This window comes from Lactuca sativa, chromosome 5 (genome assembly GCF_002870075.4).
Source record: "Lactuca sativa cultivar Salinas chromosome 5, Lsat_Salinas_v11, whole genome shotgun sequence".
Taxonomy (NCBI): Eukaryota; Viridiplantae; Streptophyta; class Magnoliopsida; order Asterales; family Asteraceae; genus Lactuca; species Lactuca sativa.
The window spans coordinates 280243349-280259232 of NC_056627.2; the positions used below are offsets into that span (position 1 = coordinate 280243349).

At 38.6% G+C, this 15884-nt stretch overlaps 1 long non-coding RNA gene across 1 annotated transcript; it reads left to right on the top strand.

Annotated features, from left to right (window-relative positions):
* The first annotated feature begins 14017 nt into the window (after positions 1–14017).
* LOC111919990 (uncharacterized) lies at positions 14018–15287 on the top strand. Its single transcript, XR_002859683.3, has 3 exons — positions 14018–14380; positions 14555–14754; positions 14882–15287. It is a non-coding gene; the product is annotated as an uncharacterized LOC111919990 (long non-coding RNA).
* The last annotated feature ends 597 nt before the right edge of the window (positions 15288–15884 follow it).

A 15884-nucleotide genomic window follows, 5' to 3' on the forward strand; every position in this document is an offset into this window, starting at 1 on the left:
AGAGAGAGCATGCTAAACAACATCACCAAATCTTTATCCACGTTGTGAAATACATAAAATAACTGAACCTCATCGCCCAATCCGACTCGTCACACGATGGTTGTAGCTAGCAACCATAGGCAAGATATCTACCCATACAAATCTATACCGGCAATCTTATAACTGACATTCATCGACCCTTGCGGATTAACGTTTTTATAACAGAGGGTTTTTACTAAGATTTGTGGTCTTAGTTTAGAGAATAAAACCTAGCTCATATAGGGAAACCTGAGTGTGTTAGATCCTAACAACGTGTCTAGGCATCCTAATCATAAACCTTCTGTTATTAGTTCATATAACACTTATAATTCTTTGATGTTTCAGAATAATTATTGATTTAAGCATTTTAGTATTTGAGATTTATAAGACTTAACATATTTCCAAATTTTATTCTATTATATGACAAAATTTGGGAAGCATAACGACTGCTTTTATAAAAAAACTTCAGGTTTCAACCAACGTGAAACCAACACCTCCCATAATATTCGATAAATTGCATAACAGATATGTAACATAATTTATTAGAATACAGTTCTTAAAATATGGAAATCAGTTATACTATCATATATGAAAAATTCACAATTTAGTAATAATGATTTACATTTTATAATAATTCTAAAAATATATTAAAATCGTTTTTAAGCTTATTTTTACGTACCGTCAAAGTGTATTATAATAATAGTTGATTTTGGTATTTTCAACTAATCATTTCATATTTTCTTAAAGTATGTTTTTCAATCGCTTAAGATAATGTACTTTTTTTATACCTAAATATGTTGAATAACATTCTTGATTATATAAAATATCTTTTTATATTTTTTTAACGCACTCAAACTTATATATAACAAATACTATAATTTTATAAATCATCAAATATATTTATATCATAATAGCAATCTACTTAAAATCTTTGATCTTTCTTAATATTTATATTCATATTTCACACAAGGTATAAGGATATCCTCTTTTAACAATCTACTTTAACTAATGGATTTATAGGTAATTTATCACAATTTAGATTGCGATTTCACAACTTTTAACCAATAATATAGTATAATGCCTTTTTATGTATAAAAACTTGTAAAACATCAAGACTTTGATAAACACGCATGTATTCTCCTCCACATGTGAAAACCATAAAACAGAGGCCACATAAACTCACCCTTGATGAGTGATCTCGATCTAGGTTCGTTTTTGTGACGCTTTACGTGAGAAACCACAACTTGACTATTCTTGGACTTTGAAACATCTTTGGGAGTGTTTTTGTAATGATTTAAATCAAAAGGGATTATTTTGTAATGATTTAAATCAGAAGGGCAGTTTTTAATCTTGTATAATGATTGGAGGGTTGTTTAATGAAATTAACATAAAAGAGGGATTGTTTAGTAATAGCTTAAACAAATGGGTGGGGGCTGATTTGTAATAACTTGAAAAATTAGGGTTGATTTGGTCAAATAAATGAAAACGAGAGGGAGTTGCGATCTGGTTTATTGGCTAATCGGAAGAAAATAAACGAAGTTAGCGACGGGGAGTGGCTCAGTGGTGTTTACACGGTCGTGAGGAGGGGAGGGGCAACCAATCTCCAGGGAGCTCCTCTTGTCCCTCTTGTTTCGTCATCGACAACAACCCAACCGAAGAAGAGAAACATCAGTCATCAATATATGGAGGGCACCATTGGTGCTTGGTTTAATCTGAAGAAGCAAGAAGAACAAAAGTAGCGGTGCTGCTGTGGAATCAACAAGAAACAGGGGAAATGAGACATGGTTGTTGCCTCTTTGGTGTTCATCGAAAAACTACACGCCTCTAGTGTGTTCTTGGCAGTCGATCAAAGAAGAAAAGCAAGAGAGACGAAGGAGGGTTAAGGAAGTGGAACAACATTGTAACATCCCAAAATCACAATAAACTTTTTCATTTTTAAATAAAGAGAAATCATTGTTTTTAATCAAACCCAAATCATATGCACCCAAGATCAAGTATAAAAGTTCCAAAATCATTTTATCATAACATCTCCAAAACATATAACCAAAGGATGTGTACGATCACGCCTTTGCTTTCCCCCGATCATCTGAAGTACCCGAAACATAAAACTTAAACTGTAAGCCAAAGCTTAGTGAGTTCACCCAAAGTACCACACACAACCAATATAGATAACAACATGCATAAATAAGCCTTCAGCCTGACTGGACTGCATCGTAAGGCCTATAACCTATCTGGACCACTCTCTGGGCCTTCTTCCTGAATGGACCGCGTCACTGGACTTCAGTCTATCCGAACCACCTTGGGTATCTTGGCATTCAGCATAAAGCAGGACCGCCTCAACCCAACAACCATAACATGTCGACACGTATGATAATAATCAACAACCAGCTACATAGGTAATCATAAAAATTTACCAATCTAATCCATACTCAGTGAAAACAGGTAATCATACAGATCTACCAATCTAAAACATACTCAGTATAACATCAATCTAATATACCAGGATACATAATCTAGTGTGTCGACATTCGTGCCTTTGACGCACAAGTACAGTAAGGAAAACTCACCTCACAGTCTGAAATGTAGCTGGACAGATCATTACTCCAACTGCTGACTCTACCGGTCACCTAGACAATAAACAGTGACCTAAACTCAAACTAATACTCAAAATATCCCAAATGTCCTAAAGTCAAACTTGGACAAAGTTAATGGTTAATCGGTCAAAACTCAAAGTCAACTACAACTGGTCGCCACACCATGGCCATCCCTGGCAACGTCGTGGCAACAAAATGACAAAACAAAGGGCTCTAACCCAATCATCACACCGTAACAACCTAGGGCCATGTCGTGGGAACTGGGTTCCGAACAACTTAATTGGTTAAGTCGTTTTCTTCGATTCTAAGAGCTCCACATCTCAAATCCGGTCCATTCCATGGTCTAAATGGATAAAGTTTCCAACTTCATCCCTTAAGACCTTCCACGAGGCAAAGATCTTGCCCTTAGGTCCAAAAGGGGGTGAAAACACATCATAGCTTAATCATTAAGCACTTAATCTTGAAGATCTCATGACCAACGATTCCAGAAGGGTTCCTAGTACCAAAAATATCATAAAAATCCATGCATTTCTAACATGCATGTCCAATGCATGTCTTGAACTCCTAAAAGGTCAAAACTAGGGTTTAATGACCAAAACTCCATGCATGACACCAAAACTCATTTATAAATCAGGTCCAAGACACCAAATACTCTATTTGACCTGGAGATTCATAAAGTTGCACACTTTATGAGATCCCACCACTCAAATCCATCAACACATGAAGAAAAACAAGAAAATCAAGAGATCTAATGACATGGCAAGGAAAAGGTTTGATCTTAGATACTCACCAAGGTCCAAGAGATGTGCTAGCTATAGAAAATGATGCTTGCCAATTAACTACTACACCAAGGGCTTCCTTCTCCTTCAAAAATCACCAAAAAGCACCAATAATGAGCTCACAACTTCAATGGAGGCTAGGGTTAGGGATTCCGAGTTTGAGAGGGAGATGGATGTTGAATGATAACGAAACCCTAGCCTTAATGTTCTTTATATAGGGCCCAAATCCTGAAATTAGTGTTTTTCACTAAAAACACCTGTCACGCCGTGGCAGGTCATTTAATTCATGCGGTCCAAAACATTGTGCCACGTCATGGTGATGCTTCACTAGGGCGTGGCCATCTAATTTAAAGTTAACACATAAAAAGTTGATTCATACCTAGAATGGATGTTACAAACACAGCAGCAGAGGGAGGTGTTTGGCTGCTAAGATTTATGAAAGAGAAGAGAAGAGATGATGCCCTTAGTGGTGGCTGGAAACACACATTAGCTCCAGTAGGAGGTGATTACCGAGAACAAAAAGAAAGATGGAGGAAAATTGAGAGTGAAGAGTGTGTAGCTTCTCCTTTAATCATTTTTTGCATTATGGAAGTCTTCATTGACTTTTTTAGAAGATATTTTAGGCAAACAATCAAATGTTATGTACTTTTGTGATTTAAATCTCATTTCTCGATTCTTATGCCATCATACCATCTCATAGTTATTATTTTTCTGAAAAGGTCAACTTATTTTCCCAGTCGTGGTGATTCAAAAAATGCAGATGGAATTTCATTCTAATATACATAACTCCATGAAATGGCGTTTAAACTTTCGTGATTAATTGCATCTGATTCGACAGATTTTATGAATCTGATTTTGCTCGAGATTAAAAATGTCATAAAACGGAAATTAAATAATAGGCCACAGTCTAAGTTCAAAAACATACACAAAAACAACTTACGAGGTTTGTAGCTATTTCAAACGAAGCAACGCAAAGTTCGTTTCAGGAAAATCATATGACCATTGATTTTATAATCTATTCATGAGAACATAATCTATTCAAATAACTTATCAATAACTCTCAAGTATAATTAATTAATTATTTTTAGTTTAGGGCATTAAATAATACTCATTTTATGAATTGTTTTCTAGTTGTTAATAGCTGTTAATTTTGAGAAATTTCAAGGTATTCCTTATGCAAATTTCAAGTATAATGACTTCAATTGCACTCATGAACAAGGAATACTACACAATAGATCATTTTACAGTTGTCTTCGTGGTGGTTTGACCGACGAACTTTGACCTATTTTTACCAATTGTTACAGAAGCCTATCAGATGTTTTGGATTGAATATGAAGGTAGAACCCTAGGTCATGAAACTTTTGGTTTCCTTATTGTTGCCATATTCCTTCATAATCTATCAAAATCATACACAAATCAACGTGCAAAAACAAAACAAAAGAGGAGCAAGATTAAGTTATACAACAAATTAGAATAAGGTGGTACATGGGAGAATTTAGCAAAAGACAATTTTGGATGGAAAGTCAATACAATTTTGGATATTTTGATATGTATTAAAAGACCTATCATGTTTTCTCTTGAGAATGAAATATAAATTGGCAACTCAATTTTTTTTACAGAATTCAAAAGCTTGTTTAAATCACCCCAGGTTAGAATCGCATACACTTGAGAGTATAATCGAGTTATTAAGAATTTATAGGGAAAGAACAAATAAGTTGAGAAAACTACAAAGCTAAAAAAAGGTATCTTACTTGTGGCTCACTAAGAGGAGCACTAAACGTCAAGTGGAGATGGCAACCTCAGAGTATCCCGAAGTCAGAAAACACCAACTCTATAATCCACAAGTGCTCTATTCAAAGGAATATATTGGTCATCAATGTCAAGGTTTGTATCACATCTACCTTTGTATGTAATACCTGAACCCACTAACCAAGCATCATCCTTCCAGCCCCATCTTCATTAGCTTTGTTTCACTTTTAATTATCTGCTCGAACTATCTCCAACGAAATATTTTTTTTCACTTATGCATTTCATCAAGCAAGTGTTACGAAAAAGAAAATTTACAGGAAAAAAGATATATACACACATCTGTAACTTATTCACAACAACAAAACATTGATCGATCTAACCTGAACCGGAAGCATTAGAAATAACTTAATCTTGGAATGAAATCCTCGTGTAGAACCTTCAGTGGTGGAAACATCCAAGATCAACAAAATTTAGAGGGGTATTAGAACTTGTTTGACTGAAATCTTTGTTTTCAACCTCCATTCAAACATCCTAATTGAAGAAATATATATATATATATATATATATATATATATATATATATATATATATAAATAGACGGATGGCCGCGCGTTGCGCAGAAATATCTATATAATTGAAGTCTTTACAAATATATGGTTTTTTTAATATAACAATAAAATTGTTGTTAAATTTGATATAATAATTTTTATACTAAATTGATATAATATATTGATTATTTTGAATTACATAATAATATATACATATATTATAACTTCATAATCTCAATCGTTTGAATGACTTCTACCCGCGAGTTACACATAAATCAAATTAAATATAAGATATAGTTTAATGTTATTTATAGTTGTTGTTATTATTAATTAATTTTTTAAAATTTATTTGCTTAATATTTTAATTTCTATTATATTAATTATTTAAAACATCAAACATAACTTTTTTGATTTTAAATGTAACAATATAATCATTTCTATAGAGTTATTTTTATCTATTATTATTGTAAGTTATTTTAAGTTACTTATTTGAAAATTTTTAACGATTATAAAATTACATTTAGGAAATATTTTTGTAAATTTGAGATTACAATTTAGTTTTTGCATATATCACTACAATTTATCACTTTTAACTATTTACAAAATATTCTTTGGTTTTTTAAGTTGAATTGAAATTGATATTTAAGTTGACATTCTAACGATTAAAACACATATATAGTCGATGAACACGATCACTGAGCGATCCAACATCGGTCTGCACACCCTGTTCATGAGATCCATGAACACCGTCGGTGCGTTGGTGAGTCCGAAAGGCATAACCACGAACTCGTAATGCCCATAACGAGTCCGGAATGTTGTCTTCAAGACGTCCTCCTCCTGCACCCTCACCTGATGATACCCAGACCTCAAATCGATCTTGGAGAACCAAGATGCTCCCTGCAACTGATCGAACAAATCATCGATCCTTGGCAATGGGTAACGGTTCTTGACCGTTAGCTTATTCAACTCACGATAATCAATGCATATCCGGTGCGAACCGTCCTTCTTCTTGACAAAAAGAATGGGCGCCCCCCATGGCGAACTGCTCGGCCTGATAAACCCTTTCCCCAGTAGCTCCTGAAACTGCGAGGATAACTCCTACATCTCCGAAGGCGCAAGGCGATAAGGCGCCTTGGCGATAGGTGCAGCTCCCGGAACCAAATCAATACCGAACTCTACCTGCCTCTCCGGAGGCACACCCGACAACTCCTCTGGAAACACATCCGGAAACTCACGCACTATCGGGACCTCATCCGCTGACTCCGGTCTTTCTGAACCAACCCTCGCATCCATCACATATGCCACAAATCCCCTACAGCCCTGCTGTAGACTCTGCCTCGCCCTGGCGGCCGAACAAAATGTTGACCCCGTACGTGTACCATCGCCGTACACCGTAAGAACTCCCCCACTAGGGTCTTGAATCGTCACCAACTGACGCTCGCAGTCTATCACAGCTCCATATCGGCTCAACCAATCCATAACCACTATCACACACACGTCCCCCATCGCGATCGGGACTAGATCTATCGAAAACTCCACACCGAAGATCTCAAGGACACATCCTTGAATCACATCCGAAGCATACACTGCTCGCTCATCAGCTATGGAAACTCGTAGAGGCCAATCCAACGCCTCTCGACGGGTACTAATATGCTGACTAAATGCTATAGAAAAAAACGACCGACTCGCACCCGAGTCAAATAATACCAAAGCAGGCACAGAACTCACAAGAAAAGTACCTACACATATCATCATATAAGCATAAAACTCATCTCAAATAAAAGATGAAAAGAGAATACATACCAGCCACAACATCAGGTGTCACGCGGACCTCCTCCGCAGTCAACTGAAATGCTCTCCCACGAGCCTTCGGGGCCTCGGCCTTCACCGGCCGAACCTCGGTAGTCCTAGCAGCAGGCGCAGATCTCTGTGTTGATCCCTGAAGAAGCCGCGGGCACTCGGCCTTCCGATGGCCGGTCTGGTTGCAATGGAAACAAACCGAAAATCCCTTGGGGGCAATCCCTCGCGATATGCCCCTCCTTCCCACACTTGTAGCATACCCCTGCCCTGCACGACCCCTGGTGGCTCTTACCGCACTTCCCACAAGTGCGGCCCTTTGCGCCCCCAGATCTCGAATCAGCGGGTCTAGCCCGCTTGGCTGCCGGCTGGGACTGAGCCAGTCGCCGATCCACCCTTTGTGACTCGGCCTCCTCCCTGGCCTGAGTCTCCAACTCAATCTCCCTCTTCCGGGCATTTGCCTGAAGCTCAGCAAATGTCCGGTATGTCGAATTCTCCACGAACTCCCAAATATCTCTCCTCAGAACACCCAGATAACGGCTCATGCGAGCCTGCTCAGAAGACACCTGCTCAGGGCAAAACATCGCCCTCTCATGAAACTTCCTGGTGATCACTGTCACAGAATCAGTACCCTGCTTGAGGGTCAAGAACTCCTGGATCAACCGTTCCCTCTCCACCGGGGGAACATACTCATCTCTGAACATAGTGGTGAACCTCTCCCATGTCACCTCGGAAATCTCAGCCAAAGTGAAGTTCGCCGTCACGAACTTCCACCAATCCTTCGCTCCCAGGCGGAGCTGGTTCAAGGCGAACCGAACCCTCAAGTGCTCTGGACAAGAACATGTATAGAAACATCCCTCGATGTCGGAGATTCACCTCATAGCGGCAATCGGGTCCTTTGTCCCGTCGAACTCTGGTGGCTTCGTGTTGCTGAACTCCCGGAACAACAACGAGTCACCTCCCTGAGGTCTGGCAACAGCAACAGCAGCAGTAGCTGCAACTGGAGCAGCCTCAGTCAGCACTGCATACCACTCATCAAAAGTCTCAATCAACGTGGTCTTGATGTCCCCAAACATCTCAGGAATCTCAGCCCAGATGGCAGCAACCACCTCCTCATGAATCAATCGACGGATCTCCTCGTTGCTGACACCACTGCTCTTAGGTGTGTGTCGAGCCCCAACCATGATGCCTCTGAAATACGACAAAAATTATCAGAGACTCGATCGAGCATACACATACTCGATGACGCAACCCTACTTGTCCTCCGTTGTCCAAAAGATTCTTACTTGGAATGCTCACTGATCCGGTGTCTTCAGTAGTACAGACCCAATACTACTAACCACACCGCATTAGCATTCACTCCAAGTCCTCCTCCTTGGATCTTGGATTACAAGTACTCTATTATCATGAGCTCCCAACTGCTATCTACTCGCTCTTAAAGCATCTCAGCAGCAGAAATCTCCTAGGCTAAGGCATCACAAATCAGGCCACTCTAGTCCTAATATGTATACCTAGCCTACTCTAGCATGCATAAGGTAACATAACATATCTCATAACACATAATGTAAGGGTACTTTTGGGGGATTCACCGTTCGGGCGCTGGTTGATCGTACACACGGCTCTGCTCTGTTTGTCTCAAAACTCTTTTTACTCTTTTCAAAAATTTTAATTCATTATCAAAATTTCCTCAAATCCTCAGTTTGAGTTCAGATACGCCCGAAGATGCATCTGAATCCCTCAAACCAAGGCTCTAATACCAACTTGTAACAACGTAAATTTTCAAAACAATTTTTCATTTTTAAAACATTCATTTACTCACAAAATAACATCAACATATTGTATCAAATGTTATTATCACAAAAACATTCCCCAGAATCCAAAACATAAACGCCACAAGTGTGTACGAATCATGCTGGCACCTTCCCGCGCTCATCACTGGTACCTGAAACACATCACACAACAACTGTAAGCATAAATGCTTAGTGAGTTCCCCAAAATACCGAATACAACACATACGCCACTCGAGGCTATAATACGCCCCTCCGGTCGATGTGTCTCAATGGAACCCTCCAGTCCTGTAGCTCGTTGGACCCTCTGGTCCGTCCATAGCTCGTTGGGCCCTCTGGCCCGGTCTGTATCGTTGGACCCTTCAGTTCGGTCTATAACATCATACAACATACACATAACACATAGCACATAATCTCATACATAGCACATAAGACCCTCTGGTCCACACAAATATACCACTCTAGGTAACGTATAGTGAGAAGACTCACCTCGCTGTCTCGGTAAGTATCTGACTCGGAAGAAATGTGATCTAGCCTCCGCCTAATCACACAAAGTAAAAACTCTCATAAATACAATTGTAGTCAACCCTAAAAGTCAACAAGGTCAACGGTCAAACTTTGACCCGACTCGTTGAGTGCACTAGGGCGACTCGGCGAGTGCACACGTGTCCACTGACTATCTTAATCCCTCTCTTGGCACGTCGAGTTCTTCCCCTGACTCGACGAGTTCCACCTGGCATGAATCGCGGGGCCACCCCGACTCAACTCGCCGAGTCTCAAGAACAACTCGGCGAGTTCCACTTGAACTCAGTCCCCCCTGACTCTCCCTGACTCACTGAGTTATACCCCAACTCGGCAAGTCCACTCACTGAGTGATTAACGGGCAATCTTCATACTACTCGTCGAGTCTGTTCTTCGGACTCGGCGAGTTCATGCCATGCATAAACTCTATACAACTCCTAAGGTTAGATATGTTCCATACAATCATAGATATGGCCTCCCCAAGCATGATAATCACGTAAAGTTTGGACCTTGGCACTCATATAACATCTAAATGGTCCAAAATGGTGATTTAGCCCCAAAAATGACCTTCCAAGCTCATGGCTCCCAAAGTGACTCATAAAGCTCCAATGGTTAAGGCCTCTGGACCTCTTTGGGTCCAGATCCAGAACTCAAACTCGAGAAGGGACCAAATGCTCTACTAAATCAACCTCTAAAAGGGTTAGAAAACCCTAACACAAGGAATCAACAACAAAACTGAGGAAGGTCCGAGAATAATACCTCAATACAACCTCTATGAACTCAAAACCACCAAAATTGCATCTCCTTCAGCCTCCTGTTGCCTTGAACACTTCCTTCTCGCAAAAACACCCACAAAATGATCAAGAATGGCCTCTCCTTCCTCACAAATGCTCTAGATCTCTTAGGGTTTCTCTCTGGGGGTTGATGGCCGCAAATGACGGCCATAAGGGCCTTTAAATAGGTCCCAAACCCTGGAAATTAGGGTTTCATTAAACAACGTGGACTCGCCGAGTCCAGACGCGAACCCGCGTGAACATCCGCAATCCTACTCGGCGAGTTTAGACCCCAACTCGCCGAGTCTCCTCACAACACCCAAAAATAAAAAAAATAAAACAATACCTGGGAATCCGGATGTTACACTTTTACAATGGATGCACATACACCAGGTTATAACAAAACTTAATTTCTTTTTTTTTTGTTAAAATTATTTTTACGCCATGTTTTTTATCGAAAAAAAACGAATATACCATTGTTCATAATTTTTCGTTCTCTTTCCATAGAGATTCATATTGATATATAAAAAATGATTTTTTTTTTCAAAAAAACTCACTTCATGTCTTTTGTTTTTGAAAAGTTAAGGCCTATTTTTTTATTGAAATTTTTTAATAAATATATCAAAATTCATATTTTTTGGTATTCTTTAAACATAGATTCATATTGATGTAAAAAAAATGAAATTTCGGTACACTTTTACATTATGAATGTGAGCAGATTCACAATGTGAATAATAGTAAGTCAGATTCATATTCTGAATGTTAAAATTGAAATATTTACAATTTTACATGTAGCACTCGATTCCTGGTATGTATTTTTTTTCGAGTATATTTCTCATTTTGACCTGGGACTCGGCGAGTTGGGGCCCAACTCGTCGAGTAGAAGTGGATTGGACAGGGGAGTTAAGTGAGCGACTCGACGAGTCAGCGTCCGGAATTGACGAGTCCGCACTGTCTGGACAAAACCCTAATCTAAGGGGGTTTACACCCTATTTAAACGTCTCATTCAACCACCTTTGGTCCCTATTGCTTCCAGAACCCTCCATATCGACCCTAATTGTGTGTGTGTGAAGATCTAAAGGCTTTTGAGTGATCTTGGTAGTTTGTGAGTAAAGGAAGGAAGGAAAGGCTTGAGGAAACAAGAAGAGGCCAAAGGAAGTCGAGCTTGAGCATCATTCACAGTCCATCTGAGGTATGAGGCTCATACCTTGTCCATTACTAAGCTAGATCTCTTCTTGAAGGAAATTAGGGATTCTAGGAGCCATTCTTGGCAACCAACCATGATTGCAAGCATGGTTGGAGTCTAAGGCTTCGGATCCAAGGCCATTAAGGAACCTTAAGGCATAAAGTAGTTGTCTTCGAACCCACTGAAAGCCCCTTGCATATTAGGAACCCCTTTTTGAGTCATTTGAGCTCATTCTCCCATGCATGCTTGTAAAGTTTGTAACTTTACGTGCTAGATCGATCTTTGGAGCCTAGATATATCATTTGGACAAGAGTTGTACACCATAAATTGAGAAATGGGACTTGGATAGTAGCGACTCGATGAGTTGTTCATCAGACTCAGCTAGTCCAAGGCGATCTCCCAACTCTGAAGATGAACTCGCCGAGTTGTTCATACAACTCGGCGAGTCGGATGAAGGTTCATTCGATGTTCGTATAGAAGGGGAACTCATTGAGTCATTACTAAACTCGACAAGTAGAGTCGTGGATGAGAACATTTAAAAGGATAGGGACTCGACAAGTTGGCGACCCAACTCGGCGAGTCAGGTTAACTGGAAGTTCACATTGACTTTGACTTGGACTTGGTCAGGGGTGAAATAGTCATTTTACCCTAAGAGTAGATATCAGGTTCTGACTGAGTGTTTTGTGGGGATTATAGCCGGCGGATTTCCGGAGCAGCCGAAGACAGGGATTTCCCGCGCAGATTATCAGCAGCTACTCGTACGAGGTAAGTTACCTTCTAGTAGCGGTGGGTCTACGGCCACAATGTCGGCCCACCAGTAGGAGTTGTATGTTAGATGACTGTCTTTGTGACATTCATCTAGGTTTGCTACTACCTGATATGTTATGTGCTAGTATAATATGATGTTATATGCCAGTAGCAGTAGGGGAGATAGTCCCCAAGATTTCTGGTTGATAGGGCCGAAAAGGGGTAGTCATACCCAATCATACTAGATAGAATATGATTATGTGATACATGTTATGAGGTGGTAGTAGAGGGGTGAAATAGTCCACAGTATCCGGTCGACAAGACCGAAGGGGAGGCCAGGACCCATATATGCTAGGCAGTATCCGGTCGACAGGACCGAAAGGGAGGCTAGCACCCAGATATGCGAGGTAGTATTTGGTCGACAGGACCGAAAGGGAGGCCAACACCCAGATATGTTAGGCAGTACCCGATCGACATGACCGAAGAGGTAGGTAGGGCACCTAGATATGCCCGACAGGATATGTGTGTTATGTGGTACAATGGGGGAACTCACTAAGCTTTGTACTTACATTTTACAGTTTTGGTTTCAGGTACCTCTTCAGCAAAGGGGAAGGAGCTGGTGCGGTAGCAGCACATCATACACACACACATTGGTTTTCCGCACTTGAGATATTCTGGGATTGTACTCTAACATGTTATTACTTTATGATTTGGGTTTTCAGACATGATATATTGATTTACGAAATGATATATTTTCACGTAGTTTTCTTATGAATGTTTTATAATCAATTAATTAAAATGAAATTTTTGGACTCGAAATTTGGGATGTTACATTACAGTTTAGATTCACAATGTGAATCTGAACTAATCGGAGACTTTTTAATAATTGTTGATGATGTTTATTAATAGATGACAAAAAATTGAGATTTTTGGTATGATTGTTTTTTTTATAAAAATAAACTTAAATATTAAAAAAAGAACAAAACAAAGTGAGTTTTTTTTTTGAAAAAAATGTGTTTTTAATATATTAACATGAATCTCTATGGAAAGATAACGGAAAATCGTGAACAATGATATATTCCAATTTTTTTCAAAAAAAAACGTATACATCCATTCCCTTTGTCGTTGATCACTTTGAATTTCGATATTGACAATTGGTTCATTGGTTCCTTATTAATAATGGTTATGTATTGAAGTTCACCCTATATATATATATATATATATATATATATATATATATATATATATATATATATATATATCTTGGTTGTAAAAATCGGTCTAAACGGCCGATTAATCGGCACCAAGATGCTTGACGGCCTCCAACCGCCTACAAATAGGTGTTAGAAGGTTAAACTAGGCGGCCTCGTCAATATCAGACAAAGCTGGCCCAACTTAGACCAAATCAGTCAACTCAGACCAAATCGGTCCAGCTGACTCTAAAGGACCCACCTGCTCAAATGCGCCAGCTTGGCTAAAACATAAGGGCATTTGTTATCTTAGGGAGGATTCCTTTTATAGAGTATTTTTCCGTTGATATAATGTTCCCAGCTTCGATGTGGGATGCTCTAACTTTTACTCTTCCATATATGTTTTTTGCATCCCTTTCATCCCCAATTTTTTTTGATGGTCTGACTTCTCCCCTGCTCGACTCCGATTCCTCCCCTGCTTCAGTTAGTCTTCAACCATCATCTTCTGCCACGACATCAAAGAAACAACATCAAACTGAGCACCGTCAAACGGTAAGTACCGAACCCAATCAACAATCAATAATCGGGTAATATGGAAAGGATTGGTGAGTAGGAGATTAGGTCGAATCGAGGGTGAAGAAATATGAGGTCGAATCGAAGAAAAATGAAGGTGAAGAACCTGAACCACAGGTGGTTTAACGCATCTTTTTTTTCTTTCTTCTTTTCTTCTTCGCTTCTTCTTAGGTCACGTAACAGGTGGTTAAAGATGATGATTATTGTTGAATCGATTTGTTTGATCTGAAAATCGATTTCAGAATTTTTTTTTTGCTGATTGTCGGTAATTCAATTCAATGGTCAATGCAGTGAAAGTCATAATTGAATGTGATTTCAAGTCGGAGTTGGTGATCAAATATGAATGAGTGATCAAAATTAAATGTGATTGTTTCAAGATGAGGTCGATTCAAAGAAAATGATGTTGTGGTGCTATGTTGAAGGTGATCATATACGAATGAGTAATCAAGATGAATGCTGAAGGTGTTGCTGTGCAAGGCTCTGGATGGGTGGTATGTTATGTTCATCTATTATTTCTCTTATCAATCATCTTGGGATATTATTATCGATTTATTCTCATTCCTACATTGATATGTTTACTTTTTAAAAATTGTGATATAATATGAATTCTACTGGCAGTGGCTTGCAAATGTGATCAGATACAAATGTGATCAGATGCAAATGTGATCAGATATGAAGGTGTTGTTGTGCAGGGCTCAAACTTGTTTTGGAATTGTGAATTGTATTTTTTTGGTTGTGAAGGACCTGTTATCATCGGTGCTAAGGAATGATTTCAGGGTAGTGGTTTTTTCTTTTTGATCCAAGTCTAGACCATTTTGCCCTTGGGGGTGATTTAGTCTTGTTGTGTGTTCCTTGGACCTGCTATGTATAGAGTTAAAGTAATTGTTCATCTCTAATTGAATTTACAATGTTAATTCATAGAGCCTAGTGTATTTTACCTACAATTAACCATTTACAATTGTTGATCTCTTTTGTTGTGCTGAAATGTTAAATTACATGCATAAAATTGATTTTGTAGTGTTCAGGTTGTTGGTTATCGGTGTATTTCTCTTTGGTTGGTCTCTTGACCAATTTGCCCTTGAGGGTAGTTTTGTTATAATTCTCCATCGTGTTGTAAGATTTGTGGGTTTACAAGAATCATTACATCCAAGTCCAATATTACTAAATACAAATCTTTGCAATCTTCAGTTTTTTGTTTTAATTTTTTTGAGAAACCGTATTTCCCATATCTTTTTATATTTAAAAGGCCTCATGGAATTATTTCTAATATTTATATGCACGAACAAAAATCCGAAATTAGTTCTAATAGTGTGGAAGTAACTTTCAATCTATATGCACAAAGTTTAATTGTGTGATAACTTTTTTAATTCTTAGGATTAATGTTATATTTATTAACTTGTTAATTTGTTTACTTATATTCTTAGGATTAATGTTATACTTATTAATTTTTTAATAATTGTTTTACTAATTAATGGTCCCCGATTAATCTCTGCCTAGCCGATTAATCTCTTGACCCTAATCCACCGCCGAGCTACCGTCGAGCGATATCTGCAACCTTGATATATATATATATATATATATATATATATATATATATATATATATATATATATATATATAT